The 23,542-nt window shown below is 42.8% G+C and overlaps 3 long non-coding RNA genes across 3 annotated transcripts in view; 2 read left to right on the forward strand and 1 right to left on the reverse strand.

The window, feature by feature from the left end:
* LOC309358725 overlaps nt 1-23,542 on the forward strand; it is a 258,724-nt gene that overhangs the window by 34,081 nt on the left and 201,101 nt on the right. The gene's annotated exons all lie outside the window — the stretch shown is intronic.
* LOC309358760 overlaps nt 15,939-23,542 on the forward strand; it is a 150,745-nt gene continuing 143,141 nt past the window's right edge. The window contains exon 1 of the long non-coding RNA XR_014163564.1: nt 15,939-16,005. This is a non-coding gene — a long non-coding RNA (uncharacterized lncRNA). The remainder of the gene's footprint in view (nt 16,006-23,542) is intronic.
* LOC309358827 lies at nt 18,114-21,517 on the reverse strand. Its single transcript, XR_014163647.1, has 2 exons — nt 21,411-21,517; nt 18,114-19,023 (listed from the first exon to the last, which is right to left on the reverse strand). It is a non-coding gene; the product is annotated as an uncharacterized lncRNA (long non-coding RNA).

Raw genomic sequence — 23,542 nt, forward strand, 5'->3', positions numbered from 1 at the left:
TTTCTTAATGGGTATAACTGCCACTACCTGCCTGCCTCCCCATCTCTAAGGGGCGGCAGATCTAGTGGTGGCCTAGCTTGCTTCATCTCTACGGAGCTGGCGCATTCTCTAACAGCCCTACCCAGCTGCAATTCTTTAGCAACAGCCGCTCTACTTAGCTTCAAGAGAACTACTCTCTTGCTGGTCAATGTCTATATTCCCCCAGGCCAAAAAAACCCCGTTGTCAAGGCTACATGGGCTGAGCTAGAGGCGTTTTTAGAGCCTCTCGAATCTACTTACCCGTCTGCCCTGACTATTGTGTGTGGAGACTTCAACGCTCGTATAGGAACAGATGACAACAGTCTATACACTCATTTCAACCTATTTATGGACCCTGAAGAACAGACGGATATTGGTGCGACACGACTGTCCAAAGATAGTAGAAGTAATTTCCCAGGTCTCTGCTTAGTGCAGGCTGCCAGACGGAGGGAACTGCTGATATTAAACGGCAATATAGAGGGGGACCGCCCCGGGGAATATACTCATTTCTCCAAGGCTGGGGGAAGCGTTATAGATTATATCTTAATCTCAAGATTTGCTCACAGCTTTGTAAGGAAGTTCCAAGTGGGCCACAATACTCTGAGTGATCACCTACCTCTAATTTTAGAGCTTGCAGGTCGGCCTTTTGACTATTCTATTGCCGAGCCACAATATATACCTTCTGTAAATTTGGATATACCTGCCCCCAAAAGACTCAAATGGTCCCCAATACTGAATGAAAATCTAACCCTCCTTCTTCAGTCAGTGGAGTTAAAGCTTATTCGCTCCGCTATTGTATCAGGCAATTCAGTAGATGCGATTATGGAACGCTTTAAATTACTTTTGGAAAGATTGAAACCCCATTTAACAACAGTGATACATAGCTCCGCTACAAAGAGGGCAAAGGACGGAGCTAGCTGGTTTGACCTGGAGTGCAGGCAAACAAGGAGACAAACGAGAACAGCCTACCAGAGATACAGGAAATCAGGGACTGCCCTCCTACTTAATGCTTATATTTATCTGAGACGGTCTTACAAACAATTACTAAGGAGAAAGAAACTGGAAGCTGAAAGAGCCGCATGGCACAGTTTGGTTAAGGCATCGCACGAGAAAGATACTACTTGCTTTTGGCGAACCATATCTGGTCTACTGGACCAGGAGCGTACTAATTCCATCTGTACAGTGGAACCAATGGAGTGGTTGCGCCATTTTCAATCTTTGTTCTATGACCAGGAAGCCCAACATTACAAACTATGCATTCAATTGGAGGACCTACCTCATTGGCCACCAGTAACTGCAAAGGAAGTTGAGAATTTAATCGCACAATTAAAGAACAACAAGGCCCCAGGGAATGATTACATCCCTGCCGAACTTCTGAAGTCCAACATTGGCTGGTGGGCCCCCCTGCTGGCGTCTTTATTTTCTTGGATCGACTCAACGGGTTTACTCCCAGATGGTTGGACTGAGGCAATAATTATCCCAATCTATAAAAAAGGACCCATGACAGACCCGGCGAGTTATAGACCAATCAGCCTTCTGCCTATACCCAGCAAACTATATGCCAAACATCTTTATATCAAGCTAACTAGCTGGCTGGAAACTGAAGCTATTCTAGCGGAAGAGCAAGCGGGTTTCAGGCAAGGCAGATCCACCATAGACCATTGCTTCACCCTAGCCTATTTAATTGACAAATATGCCAAAAAATCCCGTGGGGTGTTATATGCAGCCTTTATCGATCTAAAGGCTGCTTTCGATTCAATTCCACGTGTAAGACTCTGGGATAAATTGAGCACATCAAGTATTGACAAAAGACTATTATTTCTGATCAGCTGTTTATATAAAGACACGGTGCTGCATGTAAGAACTTCGTTAAATGGCCATCTTATAGGACCAGTTCCTGTCAGTAAGGGGGTCAAGCAAGGTTGCATCCTGGCCCCAGTTCTATTCAACATCTACATCAATGATATGGTTAACTGTTTGTCATCTCCGGACTTCCACGCCCCCAAACTGGCTGACAAATCAATATCAGTGCTTTTGTATGCTGATGATGCGATACTCCTATCTCGAACAAGAATAGGCTTAAATAGGCTCATAGGTGAATTTTCAGCATACTGTAGGAGAGAGCAACTTGCAATAAACTATCAGAAAACCAAAATTATGGTTTTTGCAAGGAAACACAGACAGTACAGCTGGAGGATGGATAACCAGGCAATTGAACAGGTTAAAGCCTTCAAATATCTGGGTATCGTTTTCCAGTCGACCGGGTCCTGGGATGTCCATCAAAAATGTGCCAAAGAAAAAGCAGCTCAAAGTATCAAGATGCTGTCCCGCTTCTTTTACACGAAGGGGGGCAGATACATCCCAGCAGCCCTTGAAGTTTTTCAAGCAAAACCTCTGGCGCAGTTACTGTACGGGGCACAAATCTGGACAGGGAACCACTGCTCCAGTCTTGAAACTCTTCAGTCTAAATTTCTAAGGCAGATATTCGGCGTCCCCTCCTGTGTTCCAAACGCAGCATTACGACTCGAGGCCTGCCTTCCATCTGTAGAAACTCAGACCTGGCAGAGAACATTCAACTATTGGCTTCGTCTTAATCTAAATCCACCTGGTCTACTGCCTCTAGTAATGCAAGACCCTCACAAAAGCAAGTGGTTCAAAACTGTGCATCAAAAACTCCTTACATGCGGTCTGCATTCACAGTCCCTATTATCAATGGGCCTCATTAAAGCAAAGAGTCTAATAGGCCAGCGCCTGAAAGACATTGAACGACAAAACAACCTGATTATCTTAAAGAAACTGTGCCCATGGTATACCTACTTTCCCCCTTCTCATTTTGACTCTCCAGCTTCATATTTGTTTAAACTAACCATCCCAAAATACAGACGTGCCTTTACATTGGCTAGATGGGATGTTCTTCCCTCTGCTGTACTCGAAGGTCGTTACCAAAAGACTCCATTTGAAAAACGACTTTGCCCATGTGGAGATGGTAACACGGAAACAGTGTCCCACGTCCTTCTATCTTACCCCCTTTACAAAGACCTAAGGAACGAGATTATTACTCCACTCATTCTCTCCAACCCCGGCCGTTCACCAGACATTACACTGTATTTTCTATTATCTGATACGGATAGTCAGATAACAGAGAAGGTCGCGAGGTACATCGAGAGAGCTGCGAAATTGAGGGCCACCATCTGAGTGACAGACTTGTTCATCTGACGGACCTCCTTTTGCTTGTTCTTTTCTTCCTTTTATCCCTATTTTCACTTTTAACTCTTGTATAGCTGTGGCCTGTTGGCTTTGCTAATAAAGTTTTGATTTGATTGATTTGTTAAAACCATGTTTATGGAAGGTAATCTTACTCGGTTATGAGTTATTTAAAAAGAAGAATGAAGATATATAGGGTGGACATTTCTCAGGAAGGTAGTAGGAGATGGGTGATTGACTCAATACGACTGTTAATGATGGCAATTAGTCCCACAGGAAAAAGCAAGGGATAGTATGCAGATGACCAAAAATAGCTTTAGCTGTTCCTTAAGTTTTCAAAGATCACTGAAGATGGTGACAGCAGTCACAAAATTAAAAGACGCCTGCTCCTTGGGAGAAAGGCGATGGCAAACCTAGACAACATCTTAAAAAGCAGAGACATCACATTGCCAACAAAGGTCCGTATAGTAAAAACCATGGTTTTCCCAGTAGTGATGTATGGAAGTGTGAGTTGGACCATAAAGAAGGCTGATCGCTGAAGAAGTGATGCTTTTGAATTATGGTGCTGAAGGAGACTCTTGAGAGTCCCATGGACTGCAAGAAGTTCAAACGTATCCATTCTTAAGGAAATCAGCCCTGAGTGCTCACTGGAAGGACAGATCGTGAAGCTGAGGCTCCAATGCTTTGGCCACCTCATGAGAAGAGAAGACTCCCTGGAAAAGACCCTGATGTTGGGAAAGATTGAGGGCACAAGAAGAAGGGGACGACAGAGGATGAGATGATTAGACAGTGTTCTCTAAGCTACAAACATGAGTCTGACCAAACTGCGGGAGGCAGTGGAAGACAGAAGCGCCTGGCGTGCTCTGGTCCACGGGGTCACGAAGAGTCAGACACGACTAAACGATTAAACAACGGGGGAAGAATGTGATCTCATACAAGAGTTTGTATTTCATTATTGATTATTATAGTCCCTAGATGGATGCCTTTCTTGCAAGCACATATCCTTAATTACCAATGCCACCTTGTCTCAACCCTTATATTATCTGATTATACAAATGAATGCAAATATGGGTCACATCCATTGTTTTCAGATTTCAAAATGCCTAATATTTAAAAACAAAATCTCAAGGTTTCTGGGGTTTTATTTTCAAAAAGTATTCTTATCTGCAATGTTCCTTGTATTTTTTGATTTAAGCCATTTTTCATCTGAAATTTCTGCGCTTCAGATATATCTCTGCATCGTTGTTTCTTGTTTTTATATGTAAAAGAGACTCCTTTCAGGAACTCCGATCTATATGGAATTTGCTTATTTCTCAGAGCATCTGTCAAAAAATTGGAATTAGCTTGGGGTTTTTAGAAGTTGGACGGGAATTTCTTTTAGAATAATTATATTTTTCTCCACTATCTGTAATCTATTCTGATACTCCGTTTGTATTATTTGGTCTCTGATTTGGCGTAAATTAAAAATTACCAGACAGTCTCCTGGTAACTTTTTTTCACCTTTGCAAAGCTTGATTTAATTCAGAAGATTTAATCAATCGAGTTTTCCATCAGTTCTTCCTGTATCTCTATCTAATTAAGCAACTCCTTAATCAATTTGGACCTTATATCTTCCTCTGGTTCTTCGGAAATTAGTCTAAGACAGAGAATCATTTCCTTCTGACACATTTCCAAAACCGCAATGGCATCCCCGGCTGATACCTGGGAGGCATTAGCCTCCGCCACCTCCTCTTTAATTTTTCCTGGTCTTTTCTCAATTCCAACCCTTCTGCCTGAACCCTCTTTGTTTTTCTTCCTCTAACCCCTGTGTCTTGGTTTTTAGCTCCTGTACTGATAGTCCCCCTGCCGTAGTGTTCCCATCCACATTGTCATTGCTGACACAACTCAGATTCCTTTTGTGGGTTGACTCTTTTTCCTCCTCCTCTTCCACTTTCCCTCACAAATGTCCCCCTAATTATCTCTAAACCATCCTGGGGTTTTGTTTTTTGCCTGTATACCTTCATGATGCCCCAGTCACCCAAAAATGTTCTTCCCAGGATCCAACCAGAATGCTCTAAAATGCTGCCCTTACTTACAATCTCAGCATCCTTATTTACCACATTTCTGTCTCCCTCTCCTCAGCTGTGTGTGGTGTCTCAGCTGCTGAGCAAAGCAGGGAGTGACAGCAAACGTCAGAACCTCTTCACAGTCATGTTGCAAATCTTTGAAATACGTGTTTAAGGACCCTCTGATGTTGCACTGTAAGATCTGATGGCGCTGAGAGAGGCTGGCTAAACGTGAAATGATGGTCACATAGAGAAGTGGCATTTACCCCTTTCTCTGGGGTGCATTGGATCTTTCTCTAGCCATGTTCTAGGTCTGCAGGAGAGGTAGCGAGGTGGAAAGAGCACGCCTTCTTTTCACTTTATTTCTATTCAAATATTGTATGCAATGGACCGAATAACAGTGCACTCCTATCTGGGATGGCCATCCTCTTTTACCAAGCATGCAGCTGTGTGTGTGTGTGTGTGTGTGTGTGTGTGGATATTTTCACCCCCTCCCATTGCGAGAATCTCCTGATATGATGTTTTTAGAAAGGAGGGGGAGGAAACTGCTCTTCGCTTCTTCCTCTACTGCCTCACTCTGTGTTATCTATGTAACAATCTATTATTGTTAACTATGTAGAGATTAGATGGCTGAGTGAGAGCTGTAACACTCATTCAAGCCAGTAGCACTTCAGTTTTAGCTTGCAGTAGCTATTAGATAGACAGCTCCGTCTATTTACAGCTCTTTATTGAAACATTTCAGCTACAAAGACCGGGGCTTCTTTCAGCCATATCCAAAGGCACGTCTTTCTCTCTCACAGATACACAGAGAGAAGTGAAAGTACAGGGAAAAACTCCTCCTCCTTAGCTTCTAAAAGCTTCTGTCTCCTCCCGGCTTACGTCTGACGTCGGAATGTGACGCACACTCAGAACCCTTAACCATTTAAGTTCTGAACACTCACAAGTGTCACAATTTTTAATGAGAGAGAGAGAGAGAGAGAGAGAGAGGTGCCAGTACTACATACCCTTGAGTATCCTCGGTGGGGGGGGGGAGCGCTGGGGATATCTATTACCATAATAGTAATAATTTTACTATCTAAATCCTACTTGTCTGAAAGGGTTCCCCAGCCCCTCTAGAAGGATACAAATATATACAAAAGCATAATAAAACATTAAACATTTTAAGAAAACGTCCCCATGCAGGGATGCCTTCAGATGCCTTTGTCTTGGGGGCTAATATAACTCCATAGCCTGGCAAATGAAAAAAAGACAAAAAATACTATTACAAATTTGGAAGTGGAAGGAAGAACTATACAGAACCCAGTGGAGATCAGAAAATGTTTCCAGAGATACTTTAAACAATTATATACACAGGAGAGGCAGAAAGAAATGGACATTGATCGATTTTTGGAATTAAATGGATTACAAAAAATTTCCCAAGAAAGTTAATATTGAACCATAAAATAATGGATCAGGAAGTGGAAGGGACAATACAGAACATGCAGTTGGGTAAATCTCCAGGACCGGATGGGCTGACTTCAAGATATTACAGATCTCTGAAAGAATGGCTAGTACAGCCATTATAGGAGGTCTGTAATGAAATATTGGAAGGGGAAAAGGCACCAGAATCGTGGAAGTAAGCTTACATTACACTTATACCGAAAATAGAGTCTGAGAAATCACAACTCCAAAATTACCACCCCATATCTTTACTTAATGTGGATTATAAAATTTTTGCAGATATCTTGGCTAAAAGATTGAAAAGGGTATTAGTGGAAGAAATTAATAAAGACCAAGCGGGCTTCCTCCCGGGCAGACATTTGTCTGACAATACGAGGAACATAATTAACATTTTAGAAAAATTACAAGTGAACATTAATACTAAAGCAGTTCTGATATTTGTGGACGCGGAGAAAGCCTTTGACAACATCTCTTGGAGCTTTATGAAGAAGAATTTATTGGGGATGGTGGTTGGTCAGGGATTTGGGAATGGTATAAGTGCAATTTATACAGAACAAAAGGCCAAATTAATTGTGAACAATGTAGTGACAGAAGAATTTAAGATAGAGAAAGGAACACAACAAGGTTGCCCAATCTCTCCATTGCTTTTTATATCGGTCCTGGAGGTTCTTATAAATATGATTAGAAGGGACCAAATGGTTAAAGGTATTCAAGTCGGAGCTAAACAGTACAAATTGAAAGCATTTGCCGATGATTTGGTATTGACATTACAGGAGCCAGAATCTAGTACGCAAAGAGTTTTGGAATTGATTCAAGAATTTGGTCAGGTAGCTGGTTTTAAGCTGAATAAGACAAAGACTAAGGTTTTAGAGAAAAATCTAACGGTGTTAGAGAGAGAGAGGTTTCAGAAGGAGACAGGATTAACATTAGTTAAGAAAGTGAAGTACCTGGGGGTTAACATGACTGCTAAGAATGTGAATTTATTTAAGGATAACTATGAAAAATGCTGGATGGAAGTAAAAAAGGATTTGGAAATATGGTTCAATCTTAAGTTATCGCTGCTAGGCCGAATTGCTGTGATAAAAATGAACGTATTGCCAAGAATGCTGTTTTTGTTCCAAACATTGCAAATTTTGGATAAAATGGACTGTTTCAAGAAGTGGCAGAAAGATATTTCTAGATTTGTCTGGCAGGGCAAGAAGCCTCGAATAAAATTTAAGATATTAACTGATGCTAAGGAAAGAGGTGGATTTGCCCTGCCAGACTTAAAACTTTACTATGAATCAGCCGCTTTTTGCTGGATGAGAGATAGGCTGCTTCTTGAAAACTCTGGTGTGCTGGACTTAGAAGGTTTTAACAATGTATTTGGATGGCATGCATACTTGTGGTATGATAAGGTCAAAGCACACAAAGCGTTTAAAAACCATATTGTCAGAAAAGCACTGTTTAATGTCTGGATAAGATATAAGGACTTGCTTGAAAATAAAACCCCAAGGTGATTGTCACCAATGGAAGCAAAGTCTCAGAAAAAGCTCAATATGGAGGCCAAATGGCCGAAATATTGGGAAATTTTGGAACAAGAGGGAGACAGATTAAAACTGCAGAGTTTTGAAAAATTAAAAAACAGAGTGTGAGATTGGCTTCATTATTATCAGATAATGGAGGCATATAATTTGGACAAAAGAATTGGCTTCCAGGTGGAAAAATCAAAATTGGAAACAGAACTGTTAGATCCCAAAACTAAGAATTTGTCAAGAATGTACAACTTGCTGTTGAAGTGGAATACTCAGGATGAAACGGTGAAATCAGTTATGATCAAATGGACACAAGATGTTGGACATAATATTATGATGGCTGACTGGGAACAGTTATGGACCACTGGTATGAAGTTTACGGCATGTAATGCCTTAAGAGAAAATATAATGAAAATTATCTACAGGTGGTACATGACACCAGTCAAGCTTGCAAAAAATTATCATTTGCCCGATAATAAATGTTGGAAATGTAAAGAGACTGGAGGTACATTCTTTCACCTTTGGTGGAGGTGCCCAAGGATTAAGGCTTTCTGGGAGATGATTTATAATGAAATGAAAAAGGTATTTAAATATACCTTTCTGAAGAAACCAGAGGCCTTTCTCCTGGGCATGGTTGGCCAATTGGTGCCAAAGAAGGATAGAACTTTTTTTATGTATGCTACAACAGCAGCAAGAATACTTATTGCAAAGTATTGGAAGACACAAGATCTACCCACTCTGGAAGAATGGCCCATGAAGGTGATGGATTATATGGAACTGGCAGAGATGACAGGCAGAATCCGAGACCAGGGAGAAGAGTCGGTGGAGGAAGACTGGAACAAATTTAAAGATTATTTACAGAAATATTGTAAAATTAATGAATGTTAGAAAGATGTTGGAATGAAATTATGTGGTTTTAGCAGAAATGTTATACAGGTTTATGGGAAAGTAGACTGTTAATTGGTGAGATGTGGGAAAGGAAAGTTATATTATATTAAGACAAATTACAGGATAAAAATTGGAAAGATGGAAAGGATTTGCTGAAATGTTAATCGAACTAGAATACAAAAAAGGGAGGTGTCAGGAGGTCAAAGAAATAAGGATATGAAAGATGGGTTATGGAAAGCTGTGTTTTTTCGTTTTTTCTTTTAATGGACTATTTTCTTGTTGAATTTTCTCCTTTTTTTGTTTGTTTCTTCTGCTTTTTTCTTTTTATTGTGATTTATTGTTTATTGTTGAGTTGTTTTTTCATATGTATAACTTTTAAATTTTATATATATATATGTGTGTGTGTGTGTGTGTGTGTGTGTCAGGGAACTGACATCAGAGCGAGAGGCAGAGGCAGGGATCCAGAGCGATGCCGGAGAGGGGACCAGCAGGGGGGAAGGAATTCAGCACAACACCAGTAGAGAAGGGAGCTAGATGGAGGAATTGGAGACTGGTCTCCAAGACCCTGCATCAGAGACTAGTGGAGAGAACGCTGGCACACCCCTGCCTTCCCCTTACCTGCGCAGACGAGTTCCGCGCAGGGAAAATAGGAGGAGACTTGGCGTCAAACAGCTCTTATGCTGGAAAAGGTTCAAGAAACGCCCACTGACAGATTCTGCAAGCGACTGACCGGCCACGGAGTGTGGGCTGTCAGCCAAGGCATGGTGAACCAGGCAATCAGACACAACTAGCAGGCAACATACACACAAGTAACCCCTTACAACCATTACAGCAATCTGTCAGTCTCTGAAGTTACTTGTGCACAGGCAGGGAATCATGAGCCAGACTGGAGGTGCCGGAACATTCTTTTCTGAAGCCCAACTGACATGGACAAGAATCGACCAAATATGGATAACTAGAGGTCTGGCACCTAAGACTAGAAAAGTGGAAATCTGCCCAAAGACCTGCTCCGACCATAATGCGGTAAAGATGGATATGAGATTAACTCCAACCGGCTCCTTCAGATGGAAGATGAATGACAATTTGCTTAGAGATCAGGAGATTACTAAAAAGGCCCAAAAAGCCTTGAAGGACTATTTTGAGATAAACTTGAACACCACGGTGGAAAAAAGAATCATCTGGGATGCAAGTAAAGCAGTTATGAGGGGGCTTCTGATACAACAGAACACTATAAAGAAAAGAACACAGAACGAGAAAAAAGACAAGATTTTGGAGAGAATCAAAGAATGTGAGAAGAAATTAAGATCGAGACCGAAGTCAAAGGAGATTTTGAGAGAAATTAAACTCTATTGTGATGGGATAATGAGCTGCTTGTGCGTAAAAGCTTGATCCCTCTGGGGTTTGGCTGGTCAACCAAACCCAGGCACTAACGGAGCCCCCAAAGCATGACTCCGTCAGTCGCTGGTGGAATCTGACAGTGGGCGTCTACGGAATTTACTCCAACATAAAAGCTGTTTGACGGACATGCGCCTTCGTGACTCTCTGCGTGACAGTTTCCGGCGAAGGGTGGGAGTTGCTAACGGGGGTCTTGTTACCTCTGCACTATTCTCACTAGAAGTATCCCAGAGCCTCCCCTCCGATTCCCCTTCCGCTGGAACTCCTGCTCTCCCCCTGCTGGTTCCTTCTTCTGCTGTAGAGTCTCTCCTATTCTCCTGGAGCCTTTCCCCCACCTCTCTCTCCGATGGCAGTTCCCTGACATCTATCAAGCACAATATTCTAAATTGATTAATTAGGAAGTGGAATGGAGAATTAAGCTAATGAGACAAAGATCATTTGAATCGGCAAATAAATGTGGAAAATTGTTAGCATGGCAGCTGAAAAAGAGACAAAAAATGAACACGGTCACAAATTTGGAGATTGAAGGAAGAAATATTCAGAATCCAATGGAGATTAGAAAGTGTTTCCAGAGATATTTCAAACAACCTTACACTCAAGGGCCGCAAAATGAGGTGGAGATAGAACAATTTTTAACAAGAAATGGTTTACCAAAGCTGTCACAAGAAAATAAAATAATCCTGAACCATAAAATAACACATCAAGAGATTGAAGAGGCCATTCAGAACATGCAACTGGGCAAATCTCCAGGGCCAGATGGGCTTACCTCCAAATATTATAAGTCATTGAAAGACTATCTGATATATCCACTAATGGAGGTTTGCAATGAAATTATGGAGGGGAAGAAGGCACCAGAGTCGTGGAAAGAAGCATTCATCACATTGATACCAAAACTGGAAACTGAGAAGACACAACTTAAGAATTACCGCCCCATCTCCCTTCTAAATGTGGATTACAAAATATTTGCAGATATTCTAGCAAGTAGATTTAAAAAAGTCTTAAATGAAGTAATTCATAAGGACCAGGCAGGCTTTCTCCCAGGTAGACATCTGTTTGCTAACACAAGCAACATTATAGACATTTTGGAACTTTTGCAAACAAATATCAACACAAAAGCAGTGTTAATATTTATAGATGCGGAGAAGGCCTATTTAAGGATAATTATGAAAAGTGCTGGTCTGAAATTAAAAGGGATTTAGAAATTTGGTCAAGACTGAAACTTTCCTTGTCAGGACGAATTGCTGCTATAAAGATGAATGTTTTGCCAAAGATGTTGTTTTTGTTCCAGACTTTACAGATTGTGGATAAAATGGAATGTTTTGGGAGGTGGCAAAGAGATATTTCTAAATTTGTCTGGCAGGGCAAAAAGCCCAGAATTAAGTTTAAGATACTAACTGATGCTAAAGAAAGAGGGGGCTTTGCCCTGCCAGACTTAAAGTTGTATTATGAATCAGCAGCTTTCTGCTGGTTGAAAGATTGGCTGCTTCTTGAAAACACGGATGTTTTAGATCTGGAAGGATTTAACAATGCTTTCGGATGGCATGCATATTTATGGTATGACAAGGTTAAAATTCATAAGGCTTTCAAGAACCATATTGTCAGGAAAGCAGTGTTTAATGTCTGGACAAAATATAAAGACTTATTGGAAAATAAGACCCCAAGGTGGCTATCACCAATGGAAGCTAAGGCTCGGAAAAGACTCAATATGGAGGCCGAATGGCCGAAATATTGGGAAATAATAGAAAAAGATGGAGATAACTGGAGGTTGCAGAGTATGGAGAAAATAAAAGACATAGTGCGAGATTGGCTACATTATGCTCAGATTAAAGAAGTTTTTAAGTTGGACAAAAAGATAGGATTCCAGGTGGAAAAATCAAAGTTAGAAACGGAATTGTTAGAACCTAAAACTAAGGTACTTTCAAGAATGTATAATTTGCTGCTAAAATGGAATACACAAGATGAAACGGTCAAATCAGCTATGATAAAATGGGCACAAGACATTGGGTACAATATTATGTTTGCTGACTGGGAAAGGTTATGGACCACTGGGTTGAAATTCATGGCATGTAATGCCTTGAAAGAAAATGTTATGAAAATGATATATAGGTGGTACATGACCCCAGTCAAGCTTGCAAAAATATACCATTTGTCTGACAATAAATGTTGGAAGTGTAAAGAAGCTGAAGGAACGTTCTTTCACCTCTGGTGGACTTGCCCTAGGGTTAAGGCTTTCTGGGAAATGATATATAATGAGTTGAAAAAGGTATTTAAGTATACCTTCCCTAAGAAACCAGAGGCCTTTCTTCTGGGTATTGTCGGCCAGAGGGTGTTAAAGAAGGACCGAATATTTTTCATGTATGCAACAACAGCAGCAAGGATACTTGTCGCCAAGCACTGGAAAACTCAAGATTTGCCCACACTGGAAGAATGGCAGATGCAACTGATAGACTATATGGAACTGGCAGAAATGACCGGCAGAATCCGAGACCTGGGAGAAGAGGCCGTGGAGGAAGACTGGAAAAAATTTAAGGACTATTTACAAAAGTATTGTAAATTGTATGAATGTTAAGAAAGATGTAAGATTAATAACAATATGGTTCCATTAAACTAGTTAAAGGGAATATGAAGATGAATGGAAAAATTGGATACGATAAATTTTGGATAAGCATGAAGTCAAAGTTTAAGATTTTAAGGTTTGGGTAAAATTATCTGAAATTAGGGATATATAATTGGGAAACTTTAATTTAAGAATTGATACAAGGTAATAAATTGCTGGGTAAAGCTCGAAAAATTTGGAACGCAGGAACGAGAGATGTGAGGAAGTCCAAAGAAGTGAAGAAAGTATGGTCATTGTAAAAGTACGGTATATGTTATTTTGTTTGTTTTTTATAATGTATTGAAAAATTCTAATAAATATTATAAATAAATATATAAATAAACCACAGAGCCTAGGACTTGTCGATCAGAAGGTCGGCGGTTCGAATCCCCATAACAGGGTGAGCCCCCATTGTTCTGTCCCTCCTCCTGCCAACCTAGCAGTTCAAAAGCACATCAAAGTGCAAGTAAATAAATAGGTACCGCTACAGCGGGAAGGTAAACAGCATTTCCGTGCACTGCTCCAGTTCGCCAGAAGTGGCTTAGTCATGCTGGCCACATGACCCAGAAAAACGGTCTGCGGACAAACGCCAGCTCCCTCGGCCAGTAAAGTGAGATGAGTGCGGCAAACTCAGAGTCGTCCGGACTGGACTTAACTGTCAGGAGTCCTTTACCTTTTTAACTTTTTAAGACTGCAGACTGTCTCGTTCCCAGCAGGAGGTGCTGAAATGCAGAACATGAGTCCAGGCTGTGATTTGAACCAAGGCAAACTCTCAGTGGGGTGTAGTTGTCTGCAGGCAACCAAGCCCAACAGGCTAGGCTGTTGATCAGCAAATATCTCTTTCTCTTTTTCTCATGTGCAGCCATAAGACCATGGGTAGGCAAACTAAGGCCCGGATCCAGCCCAATCATCTTCTAAATCTGGCCCGTGGATGGTCCGGGAATCAGCGTGTTTTTACATGAGTAGAATGTGTCCTTTTATTTAAAATGCATCTCTGGGTTATTTGTGGGGCATAGGAATTCGTTCATTATTATTTTTCCAAATATAGTCCGGCCCCCCACAAGATCTGAGGGATAGTGGAGCTGCCCCCTGCTGAAAAAGTTTGCTGACCCCTGCAGAAGACCAAGAAGGGAGGGATGACTCAAGATGGTTGATATACTGGTTCATCACCCACTTCCAGTAGAGCACTAATAATATCTGCATCATTGCCATTAGTGAAAACCTCAGATGGGAGTTATTTGAGGAAATGTTTTGTTGTGGTTTCCCCTTTCAGCTGCCCCCTCTTAAACTGAATACCATTTGGAACCTTCTGGAAATGGGCATCAATCTCATAGCAGCCTTATCCAGTCCTTCTCTTGATTCTTTGTACCAGAATGGAAAAATCCAGACAGCAATATTCTTAAAGCAAAAGTTTTATTCAATTTGGTTTTTGTCAGACAAAAAGCAAAAAGGGGTGCATTCAGGAAGAAATGAGAGAATGCCCCCCGTCAGTCAGATGCAGACAACTTTTATGCTCTAAGGCAAAGCAACAGTTCAGCCCCCCTTTCCACCTCCCAGACATCCCCCTTTATGCATATTCATTGTAGCTCTACCAATGAGAAAATTGGTGTTGGCCTTTCGGTTCCAAACTGCTTTATACACTAGGTGGCGCTGCGAGCTTAAAAACTATTTGACCTAATTGCTGTTTCCAGTAAATGCTCCGGCCCCCTGTTTCTAAGAAGAGGGGTCTGTGGTTTTAACAGTTTCAGGCCTAGGTCTGCATTTAGAATCCTGCGGTGGGCAGACATCCTGGGCAAACAGACAGTTTCTTAGAAACAGCTCAACTACTAGCAAAATCCCCTGACTGCATCCTCTTGCAAACTCGCTGTGTTGCAAAAATATTGTTTTTGCAAGCAGGGGCAAGCATGGGAGAGAAATGTCTTTTTAGCTTTTAGTTTGCTCTCTAAGATGGCTTTCAGCTTATAAAATGGCTCCAGCCTGGCTCTCCAAAGTGGACCTCTGGTCTCCACTCCTTCACTTCCTCTTCTTTTGCAGGTTAAACTTTTCTCCCCAGGTACGGCGGGCGCTGCTATGTCAAGGTCTCTGTTGAAAGGAATTCTCCTGCATTGGCAGGTTTGCCTTTCCCGTAGCAAAACCTCACAACTTTGGTGGTATCAGGCCTTGGGAAGAATCCTTTAGTCTATCTTCCCTAAATGGGGGTGTGGGTGTGGCGGTGACTCACGCCCCCCCATCTCTTTGCTGCGGCGATACCAGGGTTCCCTGTTAAAGGGGTTGTTTTGAGGGGAGGCTTTGGCCGTACACCTAGAGGCTGGTAGGCAGCGGCGGGGGGCAATTCCACCCCCCCGGCCACTGAAAAAAGGACTAGGCCGGGTTTTGCTGCCTAGTACGGCCGGCGCCGCCCTCATGTGCAGCACGGCCCCTGAGTAGGCCGCTAGGTCAGCCTACCAGCCTTTTGTGATGGCCAGCGATGGTGTGGACCCCACCTGCGCCACAGCCATGGTCTGCTTGCATTTGGGCAGCGGGGGGGGGGGCATCGCTTCTCCCGCCGCCTGCCCGGTGCCCCTTCCTACCCAGGCGGGTGGAGTGGGGCTCCAGCAAGGCCGCACCCACGGCCTGCTTGCTTTTACAGCGGGGGGGGGGGCACCGGGAGGGCGGTGCGGGCCCGACTAGGCCGCAAAACACGGCCTAGCCCCTTTTTTCAGCAGCGCAGGGGGCGGAATTGCCCCCACAGGAGGCGCCTGCCGATCCGGGAGGGTGGCATGGGCCCGACTAGGCCACAGCCGCAGCCTGCTTGTCTGTTGAGGATTCTTGTTGAGGTTTGTTGAAGCTGCTGCCGACCCAAGCGGGATGCACAGGGCCCATCTAGGCAGCAGGCACTGCCTGCTTACCTTTGCAGCTGGGAGGGGTGGGATTGCTGCCAACCACTGGTGTTGGCGGCTCAAATGGGTGACGCAGGTCTCAGCTGGGCCTCTAGGCTAGCCTGCTTGTTTTGCCATCCGCAGGGGGCCACGTGGAGACCTTTTTGAACTGAATCACACTGGGGAGGGGGTGCCCCACCGGGCTGAAGGGCAACCCATGTCATTACAGAGGAGGCAGGTTTAGTCGTTGTCTGAGGACTATCCCTGCCTCCGGGTCTGGTCCTGACCGGACGGATACTAGAACCAGCAAGGGATACCCACATGACCTGTGCAATGCCAGGTCAATGATTCATAAGACCACTGCCATCCATGACTTGATCATGGATGGAGGATTTGACCTGGCCTTTGTAACAGAGACTTGGTTGGATGAAGCAGATGGGCCTGTTCTTGCCACTGCTTGTCCACCAGTTTTCTCTTATGCACAGCAACCCAGGCCTTGTGGGCGGGGAGGGGAGGTTGCAGTGATTTTTAGGAAGTCATTAGTTTGCACCAGGCATCCTATTGGGAAGACCCAGTTCTCTGAGTGCATGTTCTGGATAGGGCTTGGCACTTGGCTAACTATCTGGGCAATATCTTAAAAGCAAAACAATGGCAGGGGAATCAGCGGCTTTGGCTTACGATGAGCTGTTCCGTGAGAGGGCTGCTGAAGAACCCATGGCCCGTTGGGACATCAAGGACAATGATCTTTGGTCTGAAGCAGTGGCCCCAAACTTCCAAAAAAGGGCTTTAGGGGAGAAGTCAGTTAAACCCCCATCCAAAGTGCAAAGGGTGGCTATATCAACATGCTGGGAGTTTAATAATGGGTTGTGCAGCAGGGACCAAAGCCACTTTGACCATGCTTGTGAGCGTTGTGGTGGTCCTCACTCACAGACTAAGTGTTTTCGGGCAAAGCCCCCTTTTCTAGGCCTTGGCAAGGTATCCTTTAGTCTAACATCAAGTTGGGGGGATGCATTCATGCTCTCTCCCCATGCGGAGGCGCTTGCAGGGCCCGTTAAAGGGCAAAACCAGGGGTCCCTGGCCCTAGAGTGGCAGCATATAGGTCAAACTCCCAGGACGAGGTCGGTGGAAGGGCATGCTGTGTAAGTTTGGACTTTGCAGTCCCCTCTCACTGGGCCTAAACTGCATATCCTCAGCCAGGCGGGCTGAGAGGGATACCTGCCAAAGCCTGTGCCAAGTTTCCCACTCTGAAGTTCAATAACGTTGTGGCCAATTTGAACCCATACCCTGATCTCCTGTGTTATCATTTGGGGAAAGGGGTAGGCACCACAGACAGGGTTTAGGGTGTGTGTCCGCAAACAGAGAGAGCACCCCTTCTTTCCCCTTGATACCCTTGATCAAAGAATGGTGCACTCCGATCTGGGATGGCCATCCTCTTTCACCAAGCATGCAGCTTCAGGGTGTGTGTGGATATTTTCACCCCCTCCCAATGCGAGAATCTCCTGATATGATGTTTTCAGAAAGGAGAGGAAGGAAACTGCTCTTCGCTTCTTCCTCTCCTGCCTGACTCTGTGGGGAGTCTGAGTGTTATCTATGTAGAGATTAGACGGCTGAGTGAGAGCTGTAACACTCATTCAAGCCAGTAGCGCTTCAGTTTTACTCCAGTCACCTAGCCCAGTTGGGGCAGATCCAGTTGTTGAGCCCAGTCTTTGGCATCGGCTCAAAGGCGTACTGACAGGGGGGTGTACATGGACCGTTGAGTGAGGGAGGGAACACATGCCTAGCTAGCCAGATCAGCTGAATCAACCCTGGTGATCAATGGGAAATGGATGTCGCAGCCAGATGATCCTCACATCCAAGCATATAAAATCATAACTACCTAATACTTATTGCAGTGGTGTTTGCTGCTGCTGAAATAACTAACTATGGCATTATGGTCTCTACATTTCTGATTTATATTATTACATGTGAGGACCCTTTTTTATAATATATATGGGGGCTGTTCTTTTTAGATGTAGGGCTGTAGCCAGCTAAGTTCTACTCAGTGTAGACCTATTGGAAATAATGTATCTAAGATAGACATGCCCCCCCCCATGCCAAGGAGTGAAACTTAGGAATGAGTAAAAGAAATGAAAAATGAACAGAACCAAAAATATAATTATGATGCAGATAGATAGCGTTTATTGTAGTGGAAAGAGGAGATCATGAAACCATTTCTTAGGTGAGCGGCTTCAAATAGGTCGACAATCCTTTCAGCCACAAAACAGTTAAATGACAAAGTGACAGATGAATTTATAATTGACACAAGGCAAAGGTACACAGGGGAAGGAAGAGATTCTCAGGGAATTGGAAGCATCAGAACTCTTGCAGGCCTGAAGCATTTTAAGATTGCCATTAATGAGTGATAGAAAGGCAACAGAAAGGATGTGCTAAAGAGAGATAGAAGGAAAGCTCAAAGAAGCATTGATCAGGGATGTGTAGGCGAGAGTGTCAGAGATGCTGAGCAATCTTTTGATCCAATTCATTCTTGTTTGTCTGGATGGAGAAGGCTCAGCATTCCTGACACCATACAATCATAGAATTGTAGAGTTGGATGGGACCACAAGGGCCATCAAGTCCAACCCTCTGCAATGCAGAAATCTCAACTACAGCATCCATGACAAATGCCCATTAGACGTTGATCCATGGTGTGCATTTCAGGTACCATTCCCCACACCCCGTTCCTGTGGGGGATCACAATCCCATTCAAAAGAGAGACAAGCTCATCTTCGTCTCAGTATAGGAACTGTCACTGGACGAGAAAGGAGATTGTAAGCAAAAGAATTTGATTGCATCAGTGAAGGCAGCTGCATTGCTGATGAAGGAGCAAGCATGCTAGCCTGAGTTATCTGGGCAGGGCCTGGGACTGGGGAGAGTCATGCTCGTTCAAAGTTCCTAAATTCCATCACCAGAATTCTTACAACCGGCAGAAGTGTTCTGTATGTTTGCTGCGCTATATCTTCAATAGATGTGATTATGATAGTGCGTGTCATTACAGCTGTAATCTTCGTAGAACAACTGGTGTGAATCTGGAAAAAATAACATGAAAGTGTTTAAGATGGCGTGCAATAATGTCTACTCAGATTCTGTTTTAATTACAAATTTTGCATCAATAAATACTATGAGCAATCTTTTCTGAAAGTGGTGTCCAATTACATCACAGTAAATAGTAAAATTCAGCAAGCAGATAGATTTTTAACAAGGAGATATACAGGCAAAAAAACAAAAAAACCCTCATCCTCCCAACTTCTCCTCCCTTTTTGTGGGGAGAATGAGGTCTTCGTTCCTCACACTCCTGTATAGCAACAGCATGAGGCGAGTCAAAACCACAAATTTGAGGAGGGGAGAAACTACAAAACTACAAATTTGAGGCGGGGAGAAGTTCAAAGAGTGACTAGTGACCTTAGGTGGTCTTTGGTTACTTTGTTAAAGGCTTAGTCAGACAAAAAAACCTCTCCTGTACAGTCGTACCTTGGAAGTCGAAAGTCCGTTCGACTTCAGAAACATTCAGAAACCAAAGTGCGGCTTCTGACGGAATTCAGGATGCTCCTGCAGCCAATTGGAAGCCACAGAAGCCCCATTGGATGTTTGGCTTCCAAAAATAGTTCGCAAACAGTCACTTCCGGGTTTCTGCCATTCGGGAACCAAAACGTTTGAGAAGTATGCTGTTCGAAAACCAAGGTACGACTGTATTACCCTTGGTATGTGAATAGAGTGAATCCTCATTCCACATAATGCACTTTGTTTCCCTGGATTAGACAATCCACTCAGGCTAAAACAAATCCATTACACTATTCCAGCTATGTAAGTATTTTCATGTTTCCACTGCGATTCACACCAATCTTTGAGGCAAATGTGAAAACTTGCAACTTTCTAATTACCCTGTTCCTCAAAAATAAAATAAAATAATGCCTAGTAGCACCTTAGAGACCAACTACGTTTGTTCTGGGTATAAGCTTTTGTGTGCATGCACACTTCTTCAGATACTCTGAAACAGAAGTCACCAGACCTTAACAGTGTCTTCAAAAAATTTTACACATCACTTGGGAAGACAGGCGAACTAATATCAGTGTACTGAAAAAAGCAAAGATCATGAGTGTTGAAGCAATGATTCTTCAACTTCATTGGACTGGTCATGTTATGTGGATGCCTGATGATCGTCTTCCAAAGCAACTACTGTATTCTGATCTTAAAAAGGGAAATGGAAAGTGTAATGCTGGTGGTCAACAAAAGAAGTTTATAGACTGTCTCAAGGAAATTTTTTAAAAATGTAGTATAAACACTGACAACTGGCCTGCGAGTGCTCCAGTTGGAGAACAGCCTTTCCCAAAGGTGTCATGGGCTCTGAAGACACTCAAACTCAGGACTCAAGCGAGAAACGTGCTAAGAGGAAGGCACCCTTGGCAAATCCACACCGTGATCAAATCCTGCCCAGAAACCAATGTCCCCACTGTGTAAGGACGTGTGGATCCAGAATTGGCCTCCACAGTCACTTAGGGACTCATTGTTAAAACCATGTTTATGGAAGGTAATCTTACTCAGTTATGAGTTATTAAAAAAGAAGAATGAAGATATATAGGGTGGACATTTCTCAGGAAGGTAGTAGGAGATGGGTGATTGACTCAATGGGTATGGTAAACTTATTGACGACTGTAAATGATGGCAATTAGTCCCACAGGAAAAAGCAAGGGATAGTATGCAGATGACAAAAAATAGCTTTAGCTGTTCCTTAAGTTTTCAAAGATCACTGCAGATGGTGATAGCAGTCACGAAATTAAAAAACGCCTACTCCTTGGGAGAAAGGCGATGGCAAACCTAGACAACATCTTAAAAAGCAGAGACATCACCTTGCCAACAAAGGTCCGTATAGTAAAAGCCATGGTTTTCCCAGTAGTGATGTATGGAAGTGAGAGCTGGACCATAAAGAAGGCTGATCGCCGAAGAATTGATGCTTTTGAATTATGGTGCTGGAGGAGACTCTGGAGAGTCCCATGGACTGCAAGAAGATCAAACCTCTCCATTCTTAAGGAAATCAGCCCTGAGTGCTCACTGGAAGGACAGATCATGAAGCTGAGGCTCCAATACTTTGGTCACCTCATGAAAAGAGAAGACTCCCTGGAAAAGACCCTGATGTTGGGAAAGATTGAGGGCCCAAGGAGAAGGGGACGACAGAGGATGAGATGATTAGACAGTGTTCTCTAAGCTACAAACATGTGTCTGACCAAACTGCGGGAGGCAGTGGAAGACAGGAATGCCTGGCGTGCTCTGGTCCATGGGGTCACGAAGAGTCGGACACGACTAAACGATTAAACAACAACAAAGTTTTCAAAACACAATCCCTAGCGAATCTACTCCGGAGTCACAGAATGCCTCTGTGCCCTTTTCCTATGAAAGTTTTCATTTAAAGACAACTTACCAACAGAAGGAATGGCTGAGCAACCGAAGTCAAGGGAAGCTGGACGACTCTGGTGAGGAAGACAGAAATGTCTGGAGCATTTATACAGTTTGCTTTTGGCTTCCACGCCTTGAGTCAGCATTGCTTTTTCCTAATGGACACTTGGCACAAATGCCTAGAAATCTCACAAACATTTTTCTTTCAATGTTTAAGCCCACGGGGGAAGAATGTGATCTCATTCAAGAGTTTATATTTCATTAAAAATTATTATAATCCCTGGTTGGATGCCTTTGTTGCAAGCACATATCCTCAATTACTAATGCCACCTTTTCTCAACCCTTATATTATCTGATTATACAAATGAATGCAAATATGGGTCACATCCATTGTTTTCAGATTTCAAAATGCCTAATATTTAAAAACAAAATCTCAAGGTTTCTGGGGTTTTATTTTCAAAAACAATAAGTATTCTCATCTGCAATGTTCCTTGTATTTTTCTATTTAAGCCATTTTCATTCCAAGTTAGTATTTTTAATCTGCCATTCTGGTTTAATTTAAGGAAAAATTATATATATATATATATATATATATATATATATATATATATATATGCTTTCGTAGATTTTCACGGGTACAGGAATGCAGGTTTTGGTGTCCTCGGGTGTCTTCCCGTGTAAAAATTTTATATATATATATATATATATATAAAATTTTATATATATATTTTATATATTTTATATATATATATATATATATATATATATATATATATATATATATATATATATATATATATATATATATATATGCAGGTTTTGGTGTCCTCGGGTGTCTTCCCGTGTAAAAGTTGGGGTGTCTAGGCGACGTTTCGACGAGGTCTCACTCGTCATCTTCAGGCTGGTGCTTTCGGCTTCTTGTTACTGGAACAGAGCAGGATCTCAGTGTTTGAGTTCCTATAAATACTGTTGAGGGGGTGTGGTGTATAGCCTCCAATGTTCTGGGCAGAGAGGAAGTTCCCAGGCTAGTGTGCCTTTTCTTCTTTTGTTCCTTAATTACTTGAGGGATATCTTGGGTGATTTCTTGAGTGATATCCTGAGTACCACTTAGGTGGGTCATTAGGTGTGGATTAGTTGCTAAAGTCTTTGTGTCTTGACCTCTTGAACTTTGTGAAGAGTTTTTCTGAGAAGATGGCTGTACTGCACTTAGTTGTGCTTTGGCTTGGCTTCGTGTATAGGGGCGAGCTGTGGTTTTGTGGCCTGTGTCAGCCAGATCTGTGTAGGGATTGCAGGGGGGTGCAGCATCCGGAGGTGCCACCATGGTTTGGCTACTGGATGGTGTCTGTAATTTATCTGTGGAGAGGGTCTGGGTTTGGGTCTGGTGTGGTTGATTGGTGATAGCGTTCTGTGTGCCTCTGGATCTGGTGTCAGTTTTTGTGGGGAGGGCTAATTTCCAGATGTCTGGCAAGCGGGATGTGTCGTCACGCTTGTTCATGTTGTGAGGGTGTTTCTCTATCTCGATGGCTTCCATGATTATTCTCTTGTGGTGATGTTCCATGTTAAAGAGCAATTTGGAATCTGCAAAATTAATTTCGTGTCCTGTTTCTTTCATGTGTTGGAAAAGAGAGGAAGTTTTTTCTTCTTTTTTGACGGCATTCTTGTGTTCTCCAAAGGTTTCAACTTTGCAGTCGCCCCGAGACGCATCCCCACGGAAAACATCATATGCGGAGTCGAAGCTAGCCTAACCAAAATCAACCCAGATGAAGCCAATAAAATCAGACTTGAAGTCACCAACATCCTCTGCTCCAGCAAACCACCCAGAAGCAATTTACACAAAGAAGAACAGAAAGCACTCACCAACCTGAGGAAAGACAACAACATAATCATTCTCCCAGCAGACAAAGGTAATGCCACTGTTGTGATGAACACATCGGACTACCAAGCAAAACTATCAAACCTACCCCAAGATCCTACCTACCAACCTATAAAAACAGATCCCACCACCTATCTGGAAAAAACCACCAAATCCAAAATAAAAGCCTCTCCTATCAGTGAAGAAATCCAGCTAAGAATCATCCCCAGAGAAAAATCATCCAGATGCCCCAAACTCTACGGCCTCCCCAAGATACACAAAGAAGGAACACCACTCAGACCAAT

The sequence above is a fragment of the Podarcis melisellensis genome (genome assembly GCF_964234715.1).
Source record: "Podarcis melisellensis genome assembly, chromosome: 16".
In the NCBI taxonomy this organism is placed as follows: Eukaryota; Metazoa; Chordata; class Lepidosauria; order Squamata; family Lacertidae; genus Podarcis; species Podarcis melisellensis.